The 23,207-nt window shown below is 34.4% G+C and overlaps 2 protein-coding genes and 1 long non-coding RNA gene across 4 annotated transcripts in view; 1 reads left to right on the plus strand and 2 right to left on the minus strand.

The window, feature by feature from the left end:
* LOC126866982 (glycogen-binding subunit 76A) overlaps positions 1–2,185 on the minus strand; it is a 59,131-nt gene extending 56,946 nt beyond the window's left edge. Inside the window, exon 1 of the mRNA XM_050621069.1 lies at positions 2,096–2,185. The gene's annotated coding sequence lies outside the window, so the exon portion shown is untranslated. The remainder of the gene's footprint in view (positions 1–2,095) is intronic.
* LOC126867008 (leucine-rich repeat-containing protein 15-like) overlaps positions 1–23,207 on the minus strand; it is a 206,790-nt gene that overhangs the window by 169,928 nt on the left and 13,655 nt on the right. The gene's annotated exons all lie outside the window — the stretch shown is intronic.
* Positions 2,256–8,751, plus strand: LOC126867069 (uncharacterized). Its single transcript, XR_007690137.1, has 2 exons — positions 2,256–2,670; positions 2,782–8,751. It is a non-coding gene; the product is annotated as an uncharacterized LOC126867069 (long non-coding RNA).

Consider the following 23,207-nt stretch of genomic DNA (forward strand, 5'->3'; position numbering starts at 1 on the left):
TCACGTGTGTCAATTCGCTAAGGGTCAATAATCTGTCCTTGCATTGTAAATTATAATATACAACGGATGCAAGTAAAAATGTACAACAGCACACATCGTATATATTTGTAATAAAATACGTGCATTATATGACGGTATGAAAGATTTATCTTCAGGCAAAAACAGGTGTATAAATTATTTATAAAATTATTTGTGAGAATAACAATAACTTCTACTTCCTATTTGAGATATTTACAATAGTTTCAGAATTTTTCTTATTTGTTTTTTGTATTATTATTTTGTATTATTATACACACAATAGTTTTTGTTAGTATATGCAAATTTCTGTAGAATTATTTAAAGGAGTAAAAATAATTTCTATTTTATATTAAAGAAATGCGTAACAATCTCAAAATTGTTGAATAGTTATCAATTTTCTGTATTATTTCAATAATTTTTAATAATAATAATTCTACAATCTTAATTAGCATATATAATTGTGAAAATAAGGATGGAAACTTGCTTCATCGTAATTACGTTGCATATTTTATTAATTGAATTTATCATTTCTGTCCTTTTCATTCTAACAGAAAATTCAGAAATTCCAAATTTTGTATAAGAATGCTAATAACATAACTATTATTAGAAAAGCTAGTATACCGTATGCATATATATACGAAGTGTTCAATAATGCTATTTCGAGTGAAGAAGGGTCAATTATCAGAGTTATCGGTATTACTTGCATTTGCATGGCAATAAAGCTACACCCTATCTCGAACAAAGTGCTACGCTGGAAGAAAAGAAGAATTCGTTCATTCATTGTCAGCTGTCGAGGAACACGATGACTAACTGCCACATGGAAAATTCTATGAATACGTCAATGCATTGTTGTCAGAGAAATGCGGAATTACTCAAAATGTTATTCATCCTGAGATGCATTTTATTCACTGATTATATAACTAGTTATTGTTTTAATATAATTGTACATTAATGTGTTTACAAACTGACAATTAAATATTGTATATTTTGATAAGGAACTGCTTCTAGAGTCCTAAACTGGCATGTTATTGTAATAAATAATTATTGATTGAGGGTCAAACACATATATGAATGCTATCGTTCAAAAATATTTGGATATTTTTATTGATAATTTTTTTGATGAAGTTGAATGATATTCTGAAAGCAGATTGATCTTATTGTTCAGACTATAACTGTATGGTATACTTGTGTCAATACGCAACACAACTTATCTTTGCAATAGAATATTGTATTCTGTAATATAGAATATTTCATTGCTGTGGATATCGTATTTTTATGGATTCTGCTATATATTCCACAGATTATAAACAATTATAGTTATTTACACGAAATTCATTTAATATATTATTATAACTACTTCCTATTGTTATACATTTTTACATATAAATGAAAGCAATCTGAATCTAATGGCTTCCAAAAAGAATCATACAAAATTTTCACTATCCTTCCAAATTCAAAATTTGGAATTTCTAAAATTTCAACATAATTGTAACGTCTGTATTACCTCTCCGAATTAAATCTAGAATAAGTCAATCTAAATTATCCAAGTTTCCATGTGTCCCAGGACGAAGCATTGCAACAAGCATTCTTATTCAAATCTAGTGTAAAATAGTTTAAAATAGCCAAATTAAAAATTATTCAAAGCTTTCCCAGAAAGGTTCATAGAAAATTTCTCGATTTTCGATAATTCCAATGTATTTCTCAATAGAATTCCCAACCAAAATTAAATCTCGAATAAATCAGTGTATAAATTACTAAAATTTCGTTGCGTGCCAAGACGAACCATTGCAATAAATAGATCTAACTCGGACCTAGCCTAAAATAGACAAGATGCAAACTGCATAAGCGTCGTAGCGCCCTTCTAAAAGAGATTCATAGATAATTTCTCAATCTTTGATAGTTGGAAAGTCGTGTCCTTCCAGAGAACGAAAAATAGTTCTCGATGAAATTCCATCCAACATCCTCTATTCCTCTATCAGAATCGATAAATCAGTGTACTCTAATAACCGAACCTAACGCGAATCTAACTGGAATAAATCAGCTCGTCGATAGAAATGATCTGAATTTGATTACGTACCAGAGTGAAGCGTGGTAAGAAGCGAAATTTCAACTGATCGACGCGGGACCGTGCGAATCGCGCGGTTCAGAGAAGCAGATACTGCGCGGTAAGACTCTGTTCGCGGACATCCTCTATACATAGATACGTTATTGCGTCGTCGTCGTCGTCGTCGTCGAAATGATGAGGTTCAGTCCGATGCAGTCGACCGCCGATCGGCACTGCAACCGAATACAGCAACTCTCGTTCACGATATTTTCGGTGTCAAGGTGTACCAGAAGCCGTGCTATTATCATCAACCTGGCCTTCGTTTTGCGGTGAAACGTTAATTCATTCATAGCACGCACCGCAAGGGCAATAACCTGGCCAACCATAATTGCCATCGAAAAATCAGTTCTAGATCGATTACTCACAATCGTTACGCTTAAATAGCTTGTTACAATACGCGGGTCGTTCAAACAGATTCGATCGGTTTGATTAAATCAACAGGAAAGAAACGAGCAATTTAAATAGGATTAGTAAGCAATTTTCTTGATTTATTTGTAAATTTTGGAGTGTATTTCGAGTAAAACTGAGTATGAAACATATACGTAAGGGTAGGTACTGTGTTATATGTTTTTTTGTCTTTCATACAAAATTAGGATTATAATATTTTCTGAATTAATAAGTTTCCAATGTAGGTATCTTTATAGCTTTTTCTTTTGTAGAGAATGAAGATTAGAGGAAAAGTATAGGAAGAAATTTATAGTTCTATCTAAGGAAAGAGAGATGACTTTAAAATCATTGGAACGTGTCTACTTTAGAAGTGAACACATAAAACAAGACTATTTAATTTTATCTAATAAGATCCCTCTCCAATCGTTTTATTTCCATCGTTCCGAAGCTATAGCTGGAAACATTAGATATATACGAGGCTCGTAAGAACAGCGTAATGAGCCTATTTTAATCTTCCGATTTTAATGTCGTTATTATTAATTGACAGCAGGTTGGGAAGTAGAACAACCTGTTGGACGCAAAGACTATAAAATACCAAGCATTAAGTTCAGGAAACTGCGTAAAAAAACAATCAAAAGCGTTTCAAATTAACGATCTTTAATACGCAGCTAAGCACGTTATAGTTAATTGGAATTGAAACAATATGACCAAAATACATCATCTATATCAGAATATGTAATTAATGGCTCAATAAAAGTACACATTAAATTACCGAATTCATTTACATGTTTTTAATAAGTACAAAGATAGAGAAACTGATATTAATAGTTTTAATTGCTTTGGTAGTTCGAATATCGACGACTATGAATATATTCTCGACATATTCGAGAAACAGACAGTCCAAAATACATAGTTGATCCAAAAACTAAACAGAGAACAGTTTTAGTAATACAAAATTCTTCGAAATCATATCAAATTTTAATATATTATATCTATGAAATGCTGGGAAATGTAATTTATCATTCTACTGCGATCTCCGTATGTAAATTAGTTTAGTTTAACTTATTAAATTGCATTAATGCGCTATTGATAGAACAAACGATAGTTTAAAATCTCATTAAATTTTTTTCTCTTCGCACATTTAATCGATTGTTTTAACTAATCATAACGCAATCATATTTGATCTCTAAATGCCGATGCGTAATTGATTTTCAGACATTTGTTCTTCGTATTTTGCATATATCAAAGATCGAATATACTAATTAAACTGTGCGCGATGTTAAAATCACCGTCGCGTCACGACGCGGAGAGAAAATGCTGAAAGTCATACGCGATACGATACGGGGAGCAAACTAAATATAAATGTGCTCGTTACTAGATATGGGTGTTTAATTTCAGAACAAATAAATTTATCTACTATACTACGTATCTTTTTCGATATACCGAGATAAATCGATGAATGCCAATGTAAATGAGCGAAACGTGGCGCTTCACGATAATATCCGCCAATATTATTATAACGAGTATTTCACTTCTACAATTTTCATTTAAAGAGACACCCTGCAGTCTATTAAGCGTAAAATATCGCGATACTAAAATCCCGGATCAAAACACGACTTACATGTCTTTGGATAAATCGTTGGTATTTAAGGCGAAAGATTAAATTGATTAATTTAATTAAGAAAAAAACAAAAGAGCTATTCACCATAGAGTGGCCATTCATTTGTTCTGTCGGTGTTTTCGACTCGAAAGTCGTCGATACTTCTTCCGTATGCGTCATAATCATGCTCCTTGCTTAAATCGTATTGAATCAGATCGAAAGCACCTCGTTATACTTCAATGAAGATTCTTCCAGCACTTTCCAGTCGGTTTCGTGCATCTTTGTCCTCACATTTTCGAAAAAACAACGTTTCGTTTCTTAAATATATTCGATGTTATCGAAAAAGGTAGGATTATTTACTTTGTACGGCGCCAATTAATAATTGTTTTCGAGTCGAATCGATCTATATCTCAAGTTAATCAGAAAACAGCAAACAGTCAATCCGTAATAAATAACATTACTCTCGTATCGTCAAGAAAATGTACTTTTTGTTGCCTATTGGTTATCGTCTTCGGCAATACAGCCGACAAAGTTCAGTTTCAGAAACGTGTAAAAATCACAATTCTATTCATTTCGTTCACAGTCCATCAAAACATACGACTTATACGTCGCACACTGTCTTTTCTAACGTTGAGAAATTTTTTTGTGTAGCCTTAACCCCTCGACTGCTTCGAATTTTGTAATTTTTTTCAATAAACGTCTCTTCAGAAAAATTCTAAAAAATCGATATCTTTCTTCGATGCACGATTTTATTTTATTTTCCACCTGTTTTCTGCATACGTTATATCGTACGTATTTCCTTGAAACACAAGTATTAATAGAGAGCGACAAGATTTTACGTTACGGCGTTCTTCTCCCTAGGTCAGAGAGGAAATGACTTTTCAAACTCTTTTTAAAGTTTCTTCACCACCACAGATAACAAAAGAGCAAACATAAAATCCCATCAAACGCAAAATCGTCGTACAATTTTAAACATCTTCGTCCTATTAATTTCCCGTTCGTTAATTCACACAAACTGTGCCCTCCGTCCCGATAAAAGCAACAACAACAAAAACTCGATAAAAATTTCACTCGACCTCGTCTCTTCCTCTTCGCATTCTCGACGACCGAACGTCTCTCGATATTTCTCCTTGAAAATACGATATTTCGATGCAATGCTCCACTGTCGACGAGAAAATCTCTACTGTCTCTTCCTTTTTTAAAATGCTGTTCGACTGTAAATCACGAATTTTCTGCTAAATTCAAGGCACAGCGTGGAAGAAAAGTTCACGAAGAGTATCCCTCCTTAACGGGACCACCATGATTCGTTTCTCGTGACGGATAAAAGACTTTGTAGTTTTTAGGAAATCGCAGGTTTTGACGGTGCAATTTGTTCGACTGTTAACGAGACACTTGGCCCGATCGATCTATGGCATGCGGCTGAATGAACGTGCAGTCGAGTTACGATTTTTCGGAAAACGAAGGTGCAGCAGAGCAAAGACAGAAAAGGAGCCGGCACGACCGGCCGGCTTACACACACTGACTTCTGACTGGTCGAGCTAGTAGGTGACTCCAGGGACCCCTTCCATAACGCATAGCAACTGCTCGTAAGACGACTGATAAGTTCTTGCATTCTGCTAGAATCGACAGATCGTCCTGACGGCTGCCGCGATCCAATCCGCAGGATTTCCTCGATAGTAGCGAAGTATGCGATTTGTTTTTCGAGGAAAACTCAACGTCAGAAGTGAAACGTCAACGAGCTGATTTTTGACGCGTGGCGCCACGACTTTCCGTAGAAAGTTGATCGAAGAAAAAAGAAGGACTCGTGCGAACCAACATCGACTTTCCGATGTGATACGATCAATGGGTCTTGCTTTGGCGAATTGCTTTATTCGTTGTATAGAACGATGACAGGAGAAGGACACGATTGGTACATTTTTGTTGATTTTCTAATTTTGTGCGCGAAGAATGGTACTTTAATACGATGTAGCTGAGAAGCTGTTAAATCCAAAAATGTAAGATTGAAAATAATTCTTGAATTTTAATATCTAATATTATCGTAGGCAATAGTTTGAAATTTATGAAAACGGAAAACACGATCTCTTCCGTGAAAAATAGAAACTATGACTAATGTTCTTCTCCTATAGTTTTCATATAGACGGCGAATTTTTATATATTTGTAGGAAAATATATATAATAGTAATAATACAACAATACATGTAATATCCAGAGCAGAGTACTTGGTATAATACCTAGTGGTTGAAACAAATTTTTCCTTACAATTGTGTTCATAATTTGCATAAATATTCGCAGTATACTTATTTGTTTCTCTGTTTGGATTCGTAAAAGTATCGTTTTAATTGAAAATTTCAGGTGAGATATATTTGTACGTTTAAAAAATTATGGGATAATCGTGAACTTAAATTTCAGTGTAAATCATATCGTGTTAGTAAAGAATTTGTTAATTGACGATGATTAACTGATGTATATCACATGGAATACTACAAACACACGTACATATAATGTACGAGACCCTTCTTATTTGTGTATCTAGGATAAAGATAAACAGATCTTGTAATTATAAAATTAAGTTGACACTTGTCAATTACGTATAAGGAAAAATAAGTTATATCATGTTTCAATGATAAATAAATAATAACTAGAGAGACACTACTCACGAAGCTATCTGACGACTTGTGAACGAGAATGTAAATATTTGCATGTACGATAATGCGATATACGATAATTATAAGTGATATCTTAATTACATCGTGAATGATGATATTTCCAATATTTGTTTCAGTATTGTAATATGTTTTATATTATTTTCCGCGTCCTCTTTTATTCTTTTAGTTTTGTACACTTTCCACTGGACTATTTTGTACATTGAATATTATATTTTGATTTTGATTTTGAGTTCCGAAATCAGTAAAAGATGATCCTACTTTAAGAAGAATTTTTGTTTTTTTTTAAATAATTACTGAAAATAAATAGGATAAAATTTAATCTGCATAACATTCGACAAAATTAATAACATTGAAACATTAATAAAAATTAATAATATTGTCTTTGCTTTGATCGATGGCTTCCTTAGATATGATATGACTATCGTGAGTAAGTAACGTGATACCAGTTCGTTGAATGAAGTACTCGTTCGTTAATTGCGAATTAGTCTCTTATCTCTATATCACAACCAAGCAATTATTAACAGAAAGTAAAAAAAATTTACATAGTAGCACTCCACTTTCCATCAAATTCGTTAAAAAATTTATGTCGGTTGTTATGTTGATAAATACTTGCATTGAAAATTGCATTGATTTAATTGTTGACAACTGTTATGTTGACAAATAATTGCATTGAAAAATGTTTTAAGCTATTGATAACGTCAATATTCAATGTAAAGCACAGATTACACGAATTACGTACTTTCTACTGACGTTAAAATTGAGTCAGCAATTTTTTCGATCATCTTTCATGCGACATGATTATGTAAATGATGAACTCCCTCGATACTAGTTTGTTACAAAACGCCTGGTTTCTCGTGCTACTTGCTGCCGCGCTCGCGAAAACCAATTCCAAGCGAAGTAAAATAAACGTTCGTCATCAAAGAGGGAACACCCGTAAGGTTCATTCATACTCTTCGAGCGCAGGTTTCTATATTTAACCATTCCCATAAGTTTCTGATAAATTCTCAACAGTGGCGATACGTGCTGAAACGTGACTTTCACCATGAGTTGTAGTTCTCAGTTACCAGACTATTGTTTGTTATTCGTCGCATTGTCTGAATCGCTAATGAAGCAACTAAAATGCCCAACCTAGAAATTTTCCATATGCAAATCGTACTACAATTTTACTAATTACTTATGTGTGGTGTGCGAATATTTACGCAAATTCGTGCTTTTATGAATTAATTTAAAGAATGGAATCTGTGGACAGAAGTTCGTTTTACTTGCCAAATATCGAATGTTACGAAATACGCTTCCCATAAATACATAAAAATCCGCTATCCACTTACGCGTTTTATATCGTATTTATATTTATAACAATGTGAGAGTAAACGATGGAACTTTAATATGAGAATGTCAATGCGTGAATCATTCTAATTGCAAGACATAAAAATAATTAATGTGCAAATTGAAACGTGTCGTATTGGCTCTGTCGTCTAGAGGATAATATAGCTAATCTGGAATCGAAGATACTCAATGCCCGAAAGTTATGTTCATCGGATTGCGAATAATTATATAGAATGCGTCATACAACACGTTGCAATTAAAGTTACGAGACTTAAAATTCTTGAAAGTGAGATTATATTGGATAATGTCCAAATACAGGCACGATCAGATACATGTAAAACGGAAGAAGATATTAAACGACCAAAATTAAATATTTTATTACTAAAAAAAAAATAGAATTGAAACTTCCAAGATTATCGAATCGAAGCGCTGATTGTGAATTTGAGAAATTCCTGTTATTAATTTGAAACTACGAACTTTTACTTCCGTTTATTTTGTTATGTATTGTCATATATAAAAAGAAATTAGTATTTAACAGATACGAATATATGAATATTTTCCTAAAAGTGATTTAAATGACAGGATGTTTAATTCGAGAGAATCATGAACAGAGATGAACTTTAATGGAATACCAAGTTTTTCAGGACAGACCAAGTTTTTCAGGACAGAAAAAAAATAAAAAAAAAGCTCCGCTCCCCAAAGGCTTAAACCCAAACACCGCATCATACAACAAAAAATGTAAAGCGCCGACACATAATACAGCATGGCTACGTCGTACCGCCGCGTATCGGTACCTTTGCCTAACATACCATTACAAAAATTCATGTTTATTGTGAATAATGTACTTAAAATCTGTATTTTCTGGACTCAATAAACTCCTTTGTAAAAAAAAAACTTTAATGGAATAATCTGTATCTATACATTCTTAATCCAGATCTTAAACAGATCTTAAACCTCAATATGCACTTGTTCTAGTGACCGCTTCCATATTTGTTCCACTGAGACTGTCAGTTAATTGGTAGGTACGTCTACGTAATGTTCAAAGAAAGACACCTCTCTGCTCAGCATGCTCTCGATTTTCTTAGTAGATCAAACTCAAGAAATGACGTGCTGCCTCTCATAGTTGTAAAATCGCTCAAATATTCTTCATTTTTATTTGTATCCGTACGTTTAAGACGGCTATTCGTGCTGTATATTAATTGTTCATTAAGTACATGTTTATAACGAGTACCTGGTATCTCGTAACTTTTGAATACATTTTCAGATTGGTTTCAAATTTTATCAATATAATCGTGATAGTCGTGCGTCTCGTTAGAATTGTTACAAAATTTTAAAATACATAACATAACAAGCTTCCTATGTAACTGTTTAAATACTTTCATCGACCGCTGTAATTGAAGTCACACGAGACGATATGATAATTATATGATTATTATTGAAATGAGAAACAAGCAATTAATATCGTGACAATCGATGTTTTTGAAACATTTACAGAGTGAGAGAAACACGTTCAAAAAGAAATAGAATTTCGTTTAATATATGCGAAAGTAATCGGACGCTTGTTTGTCGAACAACCTGTATTCAGCGTAATCATACATTTAACACTTGTTGTATGCACTTGAAATGATCATTCACGCTGTACGCCAAACTTTAATTAAACATATATTTACAATGGATATCTTATAATTTCCACAAACATTTTCAGATTGGTTTTAAATTTGACCAATATATATAGTAATGTCAACGGTGTCTCGTCACTATGCTAATGAAATTTCGAAATGTTTTATGTAACGCGTGCAATGTGGACGCAAAAGTTTTCTATAGGAAGTGTGCAAAATACTTTCGTGGGTATATTTATTATCGGTTAGGAAACCGAGCAATATTTTTCAATGGCACCGAGAGGATAAACCCGAACGAAATCAGGGCGAACGAAGTGTGTGCACCTCGTAAACTGGTACGTTATGGTGCAGCTGGCAACAAAAAAAAAAAGAGGATAAAGAAAAAGAAAGGAAATCAGCCCGGCCATTTGATGCGTCGTCGGCCAGTCGTAAATCAACCAAGGATGCAATATTATTAAATTATGCGCGCACTCAATTCCTGCTATTAAAGAATGGAACTCCTATCGATCTTATCGGCCGATTTCATCGATCTTATCGCGACAGTACGAAACGCCTACGCGTTTGTAATCGCGACTTAACTGTACGCGACCTACGCCAACACGGTCACTCCGGTACCTAGGCAATCTCGTTTTTCAGTCGGGATAAAGAGAGAAAGCATCAGGCTCGACTCGAGCTGCAAATAATGAAATGAGGCGTAAATGCGGCCTCCAGAATGACTGCCTCCCGGGTTCGTCGCGTACATCCACCTAAAGGACCGTGAGAGAGATTCATCGATGTCTCCGAGACACGATGAGCGCGACGCGTGAGTGTTACGAGACTGTCGGATCAGATTGAATCTTCTAATAGGGAAGAAGATGTCAACTTGATCGAAGATAGAGATATATGCGCGTCTGTGCAAAAGTCTCGAATCATCTACGTCGGTGATCTTGCGATGATCAGATACGACGATTAAGGGTACTTTTGAGAAATGTTTCTATAGACAGCGTTATATGAAAGACGATACTTAATCGTTTTAGTAAAAAATGATGTATTTGATAGCGATAAATACTTGAGTGGAATTTTTCTATTTATCATGCGACAGATAAGCGATTTACATTCGCATTTTCATATTTCCAAATGCGTGAGAATTGTTTGGAAATATGAATAACATCAGCAAGTATTGTTTTATAGCGATATTATTATCTTCGAAGCAATAGGCGGATGATAAGAAAGTATTGTCATCTTATTCGTATCTATAAATATTGGATCTGAAGAGTATCTATGTCACTAGGTCCACATAATCGATGTTGTTTCGTTTTATATCCTGCAATATAGGTATTTGTTATTTTGACATATTGTTTATACGTGATTGTACATCATACGACGTATACAACTGTATTGCATTCTTTGGAGCGCACTTTAAAGCGAAAAAGTGTCACTTTCTTTCGGGAAAAATGGTACCATTGATATAGAACTTATTATATTTTATATATTATATTATATTTATTTATTTATATATTATTTATATATTATTTATATATTATATTATATTATATATTATATTATATTTAGGACTTTCTAAGCATTTTATTATATTCATATAATACTGTTAAAATATCGTATTAATATTTATTAAAAAACTTTCTATTCTACATATATCTAGAAATTATCTAATTCATATTCGATCCATGATATAAACTAGTACAGCTTTCATAGAGTAATTTGACGTATTGTCACAATTTAAGGTAATAATCGCACACTGTTGTTACAAGATACAATTTAATATCCATACGATTCGTTAATTGTAGACGATATTATTTTAAAGAAACTTATTGTTTATAAACAAAAATATCGAAACCAAATATAAACGTGGAACCTAGATTATAACAAGTGCGATATCACAACTTCAGCAAAAAATCATTCATTGATTTCTGCACCTTATCGAAATAGGTACGCGATAAGAGATGACCTAAATACAAGTCACAACGATGATAACGTTAAAGATATTCAGACTACGACTAATTTTAACTTGTCGGCAATTCGTATACGTGTTGCGTATTAATTAGAGCGATTCGCGGATTTTTTTCACGCAATTATCACACGAAAAGGATCGTGGATATCATTAAACGTTTTTTTCTGGATTGCAAGAATATCATACAGACTCGGAATTTTCCATATACCAAATGTACAAATTTACCAAAGATCTAGTTTCTAAATCTGACCTACTAACGCGTGATATTTGTAATTGCTAAAATTACGTTAAACACGTTCTCCTTTAAAACTGCTCCAAATACAGAGAATCGCGTTCTAAATTCCAAATGAAGAAAATTTTAAACAACAATCTCAAAGTATAGTACCAATCATCAAAATAAGTAAATATCAAAAGTTCTCTCTTTCCTAAAAGAAACGATGTTTTTTCTATTGGATCATCCTAAATGTTTCTGCAATTTTTATTGTATCGCTTTAACGTCACATAGATGTTTCAAGTATAATATTATGAAAAATATGGTTGGATATATCGTGTACCATTCTATTTGCAACAACTCATTCCCTTTATATCTAAAATGGCCAGACAAATCTTACTTTCGTTCCATAAGGATAACAAGCTTTAAGGATAGCAAACTTCAGACTATCGATATATGTGTATTGTCAATGTTTCAAGATCCTCAGCTAAAAGGATCAATATGTATCCTTAATATTTATCGAAAACCCGGAATTTCCTCGAGAACTTTGAAATATTAACAATATTATTGATCAACCAAGAACACTCTTACAAAAATTGTATCAATAGAGTATCTCTAATGTTCTCTATCTGCTATATTCTTGTAATTTATTTCCAACTGATTTTCACCTTTTCCACTTACTTTAACAATCGTCTTGCACAAAAACGATTTAGCAGACGGGAGAATATAGAAAACATAACTCTATACATTTTCTTTTCGTTACAAGTTCTCTTCCAAAATATTGCTGTACGTGCGGTACAAGATACACAACTTTATGAAGGAGATCTAAATAAAAGAGAATTAAACGTCTGTTAAAGAACAAAATATCGAGCTGAAGTATTCGAGAGGTTAATCGAACTTTTCTTCCTTGGTACTTAAATTACTAAACGCATAGACTCATTAATATTCATTAAGCTTGATTTTCTGGTCCATTCCCCTCACTTTGTTTTCATTGAATCCATTCACCGCGTCGAGTGAGACGATGACAAGCCTCTAACGATGAGAAGAAAGGAACAAGGAGATAGACAAGTCGCTGGTTGATTAAACAAAGATTAGAATCGTAACTCCAAGTATGTATCGATCATCGATCGACGACGTTTTCTTTGTGAAGTGAAACAGGGGCTTCATCGATTGTAAACCTATTTGTCAGAAGTGTTGTCTCGCAGCGGCAAGGAGAAGATCCTAGGAAACGAATAGACGCAATGACCCAGATAAAAATTGAAGAGGAACTATTCTTGAATAGACGAGAGGATGCCAAATGTCTTCGAGATTGGCAAACAGCAGAACTTAAACGAATTCATATGAATTGTTCTATGATATAATCAATACTTTTGGACGATTGTTGGTTTAGCGAGAAGGATCGATACGATGTTAAGATGAAACTGAAGAGAAGTAAAATTAAAAGAAGGTCTGCTTCGTTTTCCCACTTTCTAAATATTATTATAAAATACTTGTACGATGTATTTGGTATTATTGATTTACTCTAGAAGCAACGAAAAATTCTATTTGCATGCAATTTTATTCAGTACACGTCGTTTTCTTGGCACATCCATACATATACAGAATATACAATTGCAAGTTTCTCAACGAGTTTCGCAAACTTTTACAAGGAAAAGAATTTATATTCGTTGCAACTACTTTAAGAAGAAAATTTCCTAGGCCGATATTATACAGGGTATTCGCATTATTTACTTCAAAAACTTCCTCCTTTCGTAAATCACAAATTTATGAAAGAGATAAATAAGACAAAGTTCGCAAAGTGCTTTTTACGCACAAATAGTATTCTTAATTTTCTGCAGTTTTCACATAATGACGCCACTGCCACAAATGTTTTCACGTTCGTTTATAACTATAATATTTCTTAAATTACACGAAAGTTAAACTTGTCTTAATAAAATACGGAAAAGAAACACTGGCAACTAATAACGTAAATAATCTGTATATATCCGAATCTTTTGATGTTCGATGTTGCATCTGCACAGCATGCAAATTCAATAAATTGTTTACTAAAATTCTTAACAGTCTCAAACTTCGATATATTACATCTACTTCAAGCAACCTCTTCAAAAAATGCGTTTCGACTATCGACGACTAATGAAGAAACAAATTTGTTCACAAGCTGAAAAGGAAATTCCATGCTACAAGGGTCAAGCAACAAATTTTTCCCCTCAAACTACGTTGTCCTAAACTTAGTACAGGAAATATCGGACGAAAATTTGTGTCTAGCTGGTCGATAAACAATAAATTATACAAGTGTCTCTACAACTTGGAAAGCTATGAAACTGGAAGCCTTAACACCGTTCGAAAACTCGAAGGAAAAAGGAAGTAACGCTGAGTAGAGGGAGAAACGATATCAACGTTGCGCCGTAAGACTTGGGCATATCGTCGTACTCTGATCGTCACATGAACAGTGCGTGTCGTGGGTGCCCGGTGAGCAAGGAGAACGAGAAAAGCAATAAAGATAATTCATGCCAGCGAAACGTAGAGAGACAGTACAAGCAAATATCGTGCACAGACTGGCCCCAGACAACAAAATCCTGCCACTACGTGTCCTGTTATTTATCTCTTGGTGCTTATAATACGTGTCATCGATGCCACGATCCTTTATGGGCGTAGTTTAATTCTGCTGCACCCTTTGCCTCATTTTCGACCGAATTGTGTTTTTCCATCGTTGGAAAATTTTTTCGTCCATTGACAGCCGACGTTTCCGTTAATGCAACACGTTTCATTTGAAATCTATTTCGATTAATTTGCATTATCGAATTTTGTATCCTTAACATCGTGACGATAAAAGGCAAAGCGTTCGCTTAACATCTTTTTCTTTATTTCATAATTTTATGAAATTTAAAGAAATTGATGTACTTGTAACGTTAGAATGCATCACACGCGCGCACATACACGCGCATTGTTTGGGCTTTAATGGGTCAAGAATCTACTCTACCGTAAACTTGTGAATAGTTAATGAAAGACATTTTCTCAGTTAAAACTAAAACTTGCGCTACAAAAATATTCAAGCAACAAAGTTTCTAAAGAGAAACTCGTCTAAGAAAAATCCATGGACGAGCATAACAAGGGAGATAAACGTCGTGATTGCTAATACTGTTTCTGATTTCTCCAAAGAGGATTCTCGTGTCTGATTAGCATTGTAACCAATTCCATTAGAATCAAGAGAATCATAGAATCAGGAATTACTGGACTTTCCACTGGTAAAGTGGATAGATGATGTTAAAGACAGGTAAAGAGTGGCAGTGACACTGAAGAAGCTTTTTTTTAAAGAAACGCAACTTATACCAGGAAATGCTAAACGAACAAGAATCTAGGTCCTTAGAGTCGAGAGGAGATTTCAAACGATGTCATTACCAAAGTAGCAGCGGTGTCGTCAATTTTACTAGTTGCCAAGTTTACGACCAATAGACACGAGACGTGTTAAGCATCTTGTCCCTTCCAATTTTTAACGCCTCCATGTTCTTCCTTGCGTTCTCTTTCCTTCTTTTTCTTTTTCGAACGAAACGAGGTTGTAGAAAGATAATGGAAGATAAAAATTAAAATGATAGTTGAAAAACATCGATAAAATCGATACGAGTTTAAAAGTAATCACACTTAAGCAGGGGGCCGAAAATAATAATTATTTTTAAAAGTTTTACGGAAAGATCACTGAGAAAAAGTTAATTTTTGTTCAGGCGAAAGATAACGATCGCTAAATTTAAAAGAAATTGGTCAAAAGACTAGATGGTTGAAAGATATTAATTTTCAGACGTTCCGGTTACCTTTAACATTTTTATCATTTTGTAATTGTTATTTCTGATCAAAAATTACTTAAACTAAGATATTAATTCGTATACTCTTTTAATAACTGTTACGATCCCCAGATCAAAAAGTGCAACGTTATGTAATTTTTGGCAGATTGATGTATTGTACGGTTAAAGCTTTAGATTCTAAACATCGACTGTAGTTGTACTACTCATGCCAAATTGTGTAAAATTTCTAGAAGATTTTAAGGAGATTTTGCAGAAACATGTATTTAAATATAAATGATATTTCAAAACAACTAACTGAATTTTACTGTTTCTCCGTTAAACTAATCTACAGAAAAACAGACGTATAAAATATCTAGCGTGTTGTCAAATCACAGGCTTCTCAAATTTTGTTATTATTAAAATATAATATTGCAAAGTAATATTATAGTTTCATCGTCAATCTTTCACATTATTCAATTACAATTCATCCAAAATTCGTACGCGTAAACTTTCACGTACAACGCTTTGCTCGAACAAATCTGTAAAATTATCTTGTAGCAATGATAATAATAAATAAGAATAACAAATAAAAATTATAAATAATAATATAATATTACTATTATTATCCTCCCGATAGCTTACTATTCAGAGCGTGACAATAATAGTACATATAACTGAATAATAAAAATAATAAAAATAATAATAATAGCTAACACCTATAAATAAACTTCTACGATTTAAAGTCTAAATAATCGTAATTCTTATTCTTATTGTTCCTTCGCTACGTTTTTGGCTTCAAGCTCCGTCTCATTAATTGAAAACGAGAACTTACAAAAGATCTTTAACAACTACCAATAGCCCTGATCGATCTACAGAAGCGAAGGGCCAAACGTCAAACCGGCTCGTTTAATTAGAACGGCCCTTAAAATGCACCGACAATCGCTTATTCTTCCGCTTTCATCAACTCCTGGCCAGAGGCAAGAGTATGTCCATATGTGTATGTACAAACGCACATCTGCGAAATGAAGTCGCAGCGATTTCAAGAAAAAAAAACGCCGACTGTACGTATCACAAATGCAGATTATTTCACTGTCCGAAACAATTGGGGAATTGCTTTTGGAGTCACTTTGATTTTTCCATCTACTTCTTCTACCTATATTTTGTATATTTTGTATATCTTTTCTCTTTTTCTAATAATCGCCTTACAATCAATCTTTATCACACAGTATTACACGAATAACATACCAATGTATCAAGTAGAGTGGCTGTAAAGTTCGTAGGAAAATTCAAGAAAAATGTAATATTTAATATTTATACAAAAAATTTAACACGATGTATTAACCAACATATTCATTGTTTTTTCAATGGTTCTTTCTCACGGACATTTTTATTCTTTTCAACAATGAGTTCCACGAAGTACGTTCGAATTCCTTCAAATCCTTGAAATATTCAATTTCCCAGGAAATAGAAGCAAAGATTTGTCTCATCTATCAAATATCATACTGGTTACCGTGCATCGGGTATTTCATATGATCTTACATATTCTACGTACTCTGTGTATTTTTGCATCTTTAAAAGTCCCACGAAACCGTAGATATTCGTAATCTATTTATTAGTATCGATAACTTGTAACTTATGGCTTGTACAATTTTACTAATAACACAATATTAAATCAATTACGCAAGAGGGCCTAACAAATGCTCTAATGTTTATGAACGGGAGTGTATATACGTATCTAAAGTTCAATACGCATGAACAGTCTAGGACAAAGACCCGTTGTCGATAGTCGCGTAAATTATTACCATGCTCTACGAGCTATAAATATTAATTCACAGCCACAAGTGTTCCTGCAATAAATCTCGGCTGGCAGCGACGTTTCGCGGTTTCCGGCGAAATATTGATCGATCATTGATCTAACGACGAAAATGGACTCTCGGGAATTAGAACAACGTTACGTATTTTTAGTATGAATGACCAAAATGTCAATGGCCCCGCGTTGATAAGCCGTCTTATCACCTACTTGAGATAAACAAACAAAACACTTATAAATTACTAGAAATAGAGCAAATTGGATTTTATCTGCTTTCATTCTTCTTTTTCCTTTTTTTCTTTTTTTTTTCGTGGAATCGATGAATCATCTGACTCTAAATAAATTATGGAAACAGTGCCACATTTATCGAGAAAATTTGCAGATAATTGTTGTAGTGGATAGAAAGGAAACGGTATATGTGTATATCGCTATCGACGTAGTGCTTGGAACAGTTTTAGATCTGGGTTATTAATATTCGCGCTTTGAGATTTACGGAATGCGTCATTCCTTAATTTAATACGACCTTAAACATTGACTATATTCTTGAACGTAATTGATGTAACTAAAGCATCACGTACTGCGGTGTAATGATTTAATTATTCCGTATATATATATATATATATATATATATATATATATATATATATATATATATTGTTTAGAGGAAACATTAAATATACCATATCAATTTTATTATTACTATAACGACAATGTTACTAAAAGTTGGTTATATGAATTTATTCAAGATTATACATATAAAGGTACAAGATTTAAATATTCGGAGCACTTCGATATTATATTATACGTATATTTCACAGTATTTCTTTGATAATTTAACAAAATTCAGTCCGTCTATATAAAACAGAAACACACAATACATTGGTAAAATTTCATATCTCATATCACGAAGCAAACTTCTCACATTTCTTCGTCAAATTTTCTATCTCTTAAACTTCCACGATCTCGTTAATCAGAATGCAATTGCTTTGCGTATCACGCGTACTACGTTTTGCTTGGTAAAATCAACTGAAACACATCGACGAAAATTATTTATCAGTAACGAAAAGGTAATCAGCGGTGAACGCGATAAGAAGACATAGATCAATATTCTCCATATCGTTTTAATGTGCCTCGAATCATCCAATTATTTACACTTTCGCCGTCTCTTTAATCCAATTTTCATCGCACGTCTGCGATGATCGAGGGGTCAACATTCCCAATCACCCAGAAGCTGCCCGCAAGAAAGCAAAAAGCAACCACAGAAATACCACCGGTTACGACCGCATCTGAAGACGAGCAACAACGGGCGCCATGCTAAAAATAATCGCTTCCTTTAAACGGCGCACTAAAAAAGCATTCCTCAAGGTGAGACGCGAGCGAGGCCGTGCGCGGTCCGTCGCGTTTCATCTGTATCACTCACTCTCGTTACAAGCTAACACAGATTCCTCGCACGACAGTGTTACACGATAGAGAAGATTCCACGCACGATAGTCAAAGTCAACGACGTAATAGGAAAGATACTTTGCAGGGTAGAAATGACTCTGTGCGCAACAATCAATCGCGCAACGAGAAAAAGGATTCCTTGCTGGGCAGAAAGGATTTCGAGCAAAGGACAGTCGAATGCGTAGATCGTTGGCGGGAAAAATTTTGTGAGGAACAGAAAGCATAAATTGCTTTATAGGAATGGATTCTTTAAAGGGCTAGAAAAAATGTATATAAAGGACTCTTCTATGTATAATATTCGAACGTGTTATAAAAATAATTTTTTACACAACATTTTTTGCACGACAATTTTCGTACGAGGATTACATGAAACAGGGTTGTATGATATTTTGAGGAATTTTGTGGAAAGTAGCAAGGAAGAAATAAGCGGCTTAATGCATAGTTATTGTACAATTATAGTTAACAATAGTTATTGTACAAATGTATAGAGATGGTTTTGTACAGAATAGGACAAATTTTATGCTATGTAGGAGAGATTCTGTGCATGATAGGAATGATTTTTTACAAATTAGAAAAAGTTTTGTATAAAGCAATAATTATGGGTACACTGGCGCTCATTGTTATAGGATCAGCCTTCGAAGGCGAGAAAAAATTTTGCATAAGGTAGAGGAGGTTTCGTGTATAATAGTGGAACACGTTGTAGACAGAGCTGTTCGCAGAACAGAAAAGATTCTACGTACAACGGTTGAACACATTACATGAAGGATTTTTTACAGTACAGCATCTTTGCTTTATATGGTAGGAAGGATTCTATATATAACAGTTAAACAAGATACGCGGAAAGAATTCTTGTGGAAGAAAAAGAGTTCTGTTTATAGAAAGCAAACATGTTATAGGAAGGATTTTTTACAGAATAGACAGGATTTCGCGTTATTAGAAGAAAATTTGTTCGTAAAATTCTCACGAAACAGGGAAGAACACGTTGCAGTATAGAAACTATTCCGAGAGATATATTAACAACAACAACAACGAGACATGTTATAAGAAAAATATTTTACAGAATACGAAATATTCTACGTACAACGATCAAATATTATACATGAATAATTCTCTGCAAGACAGGAAAGTATTCTAAAGCGAGAAGAATTGCACGTATAACAGTCGAACATGTTAAAAAACAGAAAATATTCCGAGTACAAGAATGACACGTTTTATAGGAAGGATATTTACAGAAGAAGAAAGATTCCACGTACGACACTTAAACATGTTAGGGTATATTAATACATACTTGAAGAATTCTTTACAGAAGAAAAAACTTGCGAGTAGAAAAACCAAGCTTGCTGCAAGAAGAGTTATTTACATCACATGCAGAATTTCGCGCACAATAGCCAAACTATGGAACAGCGTTACGAGGCACAATGTATTCTATTCTATACACGCGACTGTCAGACACGTTTCCTTCCGATACTTCATAGAGTGAGAAAGATCGCGCGTGAAACAGTCGAACGCAGCCATGTGAGGTGATTTTCGCGGGAAAAATCAACAAGTCTGGCGTGTGTCGTACGATGCCGTGCGTGACGTTGCTTCGCGATAGAACGTTAACAAACACAGAGAGAACCTCTTGGCTTGTACGAACACGCTCGATATAATTGAGAGCAGGGAGTGGTTACAGAGAGCGAAAGAAGAACGAAAAAAGAGAAAATAGAGACGCAAGGGAGAAAAAGAGAGAAGAAAGAAAAAAGAAAGAGAAGCAAAGAGAATGCAACGAGAGCGATCCTGTCCAGAGACGTATTATCGAGTGCAATGGCCAATCGGCCAATCGTATTTTTCCCCCGTGGTCGCGTCCAACTTGCATGATTAATAATGGTCCCGTTTTACTCGTTATTAATGTCACGCCGATAATCGTCCATCGTATTGCAATTATGTTGTTACGCTCATGGGGACACCCGGTATACGAGTTGGCTAAGGGTGTGGTCCCGCGGTGAAAAGGGAGAAAAATCTCGTTGCTCTCTTAAGACGCATTATCGTGCGTAACGCATCGTATTTCAACCTCACCGACTTCGAGGGACCTCTGTATCTCCTGTGAAAATAAACGTCCGGTAATGTACTTGCTCCGTACGCGTGTATCAGGGCCGTATTCACCGCCTTCGTTTCTTCTAACAATACGTTCGAAACGTCGCAACAAACGAATCGGAAGCAAGAGGAAGCTTTTTCTGACGAAACTTTCTGACCTTGTGTGACATACAGTGGCGCGTGAAAATATTTGTCGATACATTATTACGTGTCATACTAAAGATTTTGAAATTTCGTTAGTACCGTGTGACTATCGTGATTATATTGGTATTTGAAACGAATCTAAAGATGTACATGGAAGGTACGAAATCGCTAAGATCAGGATCCAGGAAACTAAGGTCAGAGATTACCAAAGTATTTAAAGAGTCGGTTATTCGTTGTATCAACAGGTGTTGAATAATAGCATTGAGAGAAACTTATAAATTTAAGGTAATTCAACTTTTGGAAATGTGATTCGTAATGACGTTGGTAGATGTTGCAAATGTTCATTGATGATATGAACATGTGAACCATAGATAGGATTGAAAGAAGAAACGATAGGATTATAGTAAGATGCTCTTAAAAAGCTGTAGAGGATAAGTGTTGGAGATTCAACTGTTTCTTACTTGAAAGATAACAAAGGATCGTAGAACGTAGATGGTTAATCTGCGGTAAAATCACGAATATCGTGCGCATCGATCACGTATAGTCATTGCCACTGATTGACGCGTGAGTGATTTAATTGTAGTCCTAATAGTATCACAGGCAGACTGAAGCCGTTAACAATCGATTGAACGATTAATAGCTGAATACACACGTAACGTGATCATCTCGCACGATTCGAAGTTAAAGCAAAGTATATCGGATGATTCTATGAGAACCAATTGTTACGGTTATTCTAACAAAGGCATGGAATGTTAATCTAACGTCGGGACGATTGCGATCCGATATAAAAATATTTCAAACGACGTGAAAACGTAAAAAAGTGATTTGTACGAGAAATGTGAAAAGCACGTATAATTTTGTAGATAATAATGTTAGGAATATCTGAGAATAAGTTTTGCTTTAATATTTCTCTTTGGAATTTATCGCTTCAAGTATTACCTCGTGCAAGCAAACAAAATCAGCTCTAAAATAAATTTAAAAGCTTATCACAAGTAACACGAGTCTGAATTTACATAAATCGCCAATTATTTTACATGTAGAAGTCTTCATGAAAATTTGTAAAACGCCCTCGATTGTTAAAAATAAAGACAAATGCACAGAGAAAAATATAATCTATATCTGCACCCCAACAGTCACACATTACAAAATCTATATAATATTTTGATAACAACTCGCTAAACAATTACTTACAACACAACGTGACCTAATCATATCAACGCAAACTCAATACTGTTACACCAATTAAATCAAGCACTTCTGAACTTTAGTTCTTACCATGTCAAAGAAACGTCACGTTCGCGTGCAAAATCCTCGATGCCAAACATCAAACGACTAACTAACTGATAATTTCACCAAAAATTACTCGAAACGAAATGGGAAAATTTCGACGAAGTAGACACGTGAAGTGGAACGTTAATTTCGCATGTGACCATCGAAAGGGCCGAGCGTAAGCAGAAGTCATTGCACTCTGTATAACGCGTATGCTGTGTGTACACATGTGTGCAAGCGCATGAGTGAAACATCGTGCTTGCACGCGATATTACTCTCAACCCTTGATCAGGCGAATGTCAAGGGGAAAACACAGAAAGCGCCCTTGTAATTGGCATTACTTATGAGGATTACCAGCTACCATAAATAACAAAAAATTAACTCGTCGACGATCCGCTGAGCCGCGAGGAAAACTTAAGTGAAAGATACCAAGCCGTTTGGCTTAATTGGCGCAACTGGATGGAACGATTAATTACTGGCATCTTGCGAGTACCATCGACCGTCGATAATTGACCATGGGGGTGAGATTCATGGCGAAAGATATAAAATACCTGAACCTGTATGTTGAGTCTACTTGTCACGATTTTTCATGGCTGCAAGTATCAAGTACAGTAGGGAACCTTCGTTCGAGGCCGGTTCGGCGCGAAGAAAATAAATTACTGTGAAAAAGCAACCGTTGGCTAACAATTGGATTTTTACAGTATGGTTAAAAGAATAATCGATTGTTTGATTTTTTGATTTTGTGAATTGTTGCATCAGTTTTCTGTAACACGCGTGAGAAATGCATGGTATATTTTAAGAGTTCTGGTT

The sequence above is a fragment of the Bombus huntii genome, chromosome 1, assembly GCF_024542735.1.
Source record: "Bombus huntii isolate Logan2020A chromosome 1, iyBomHunt1.1, whole genome shotgun sequence".
Lineage (NCBI taxonomy): Eukaryota > Metazoa > Arthropoda > Insecta > Hymenoptera > Apidae > Bombus > Bombus huntii.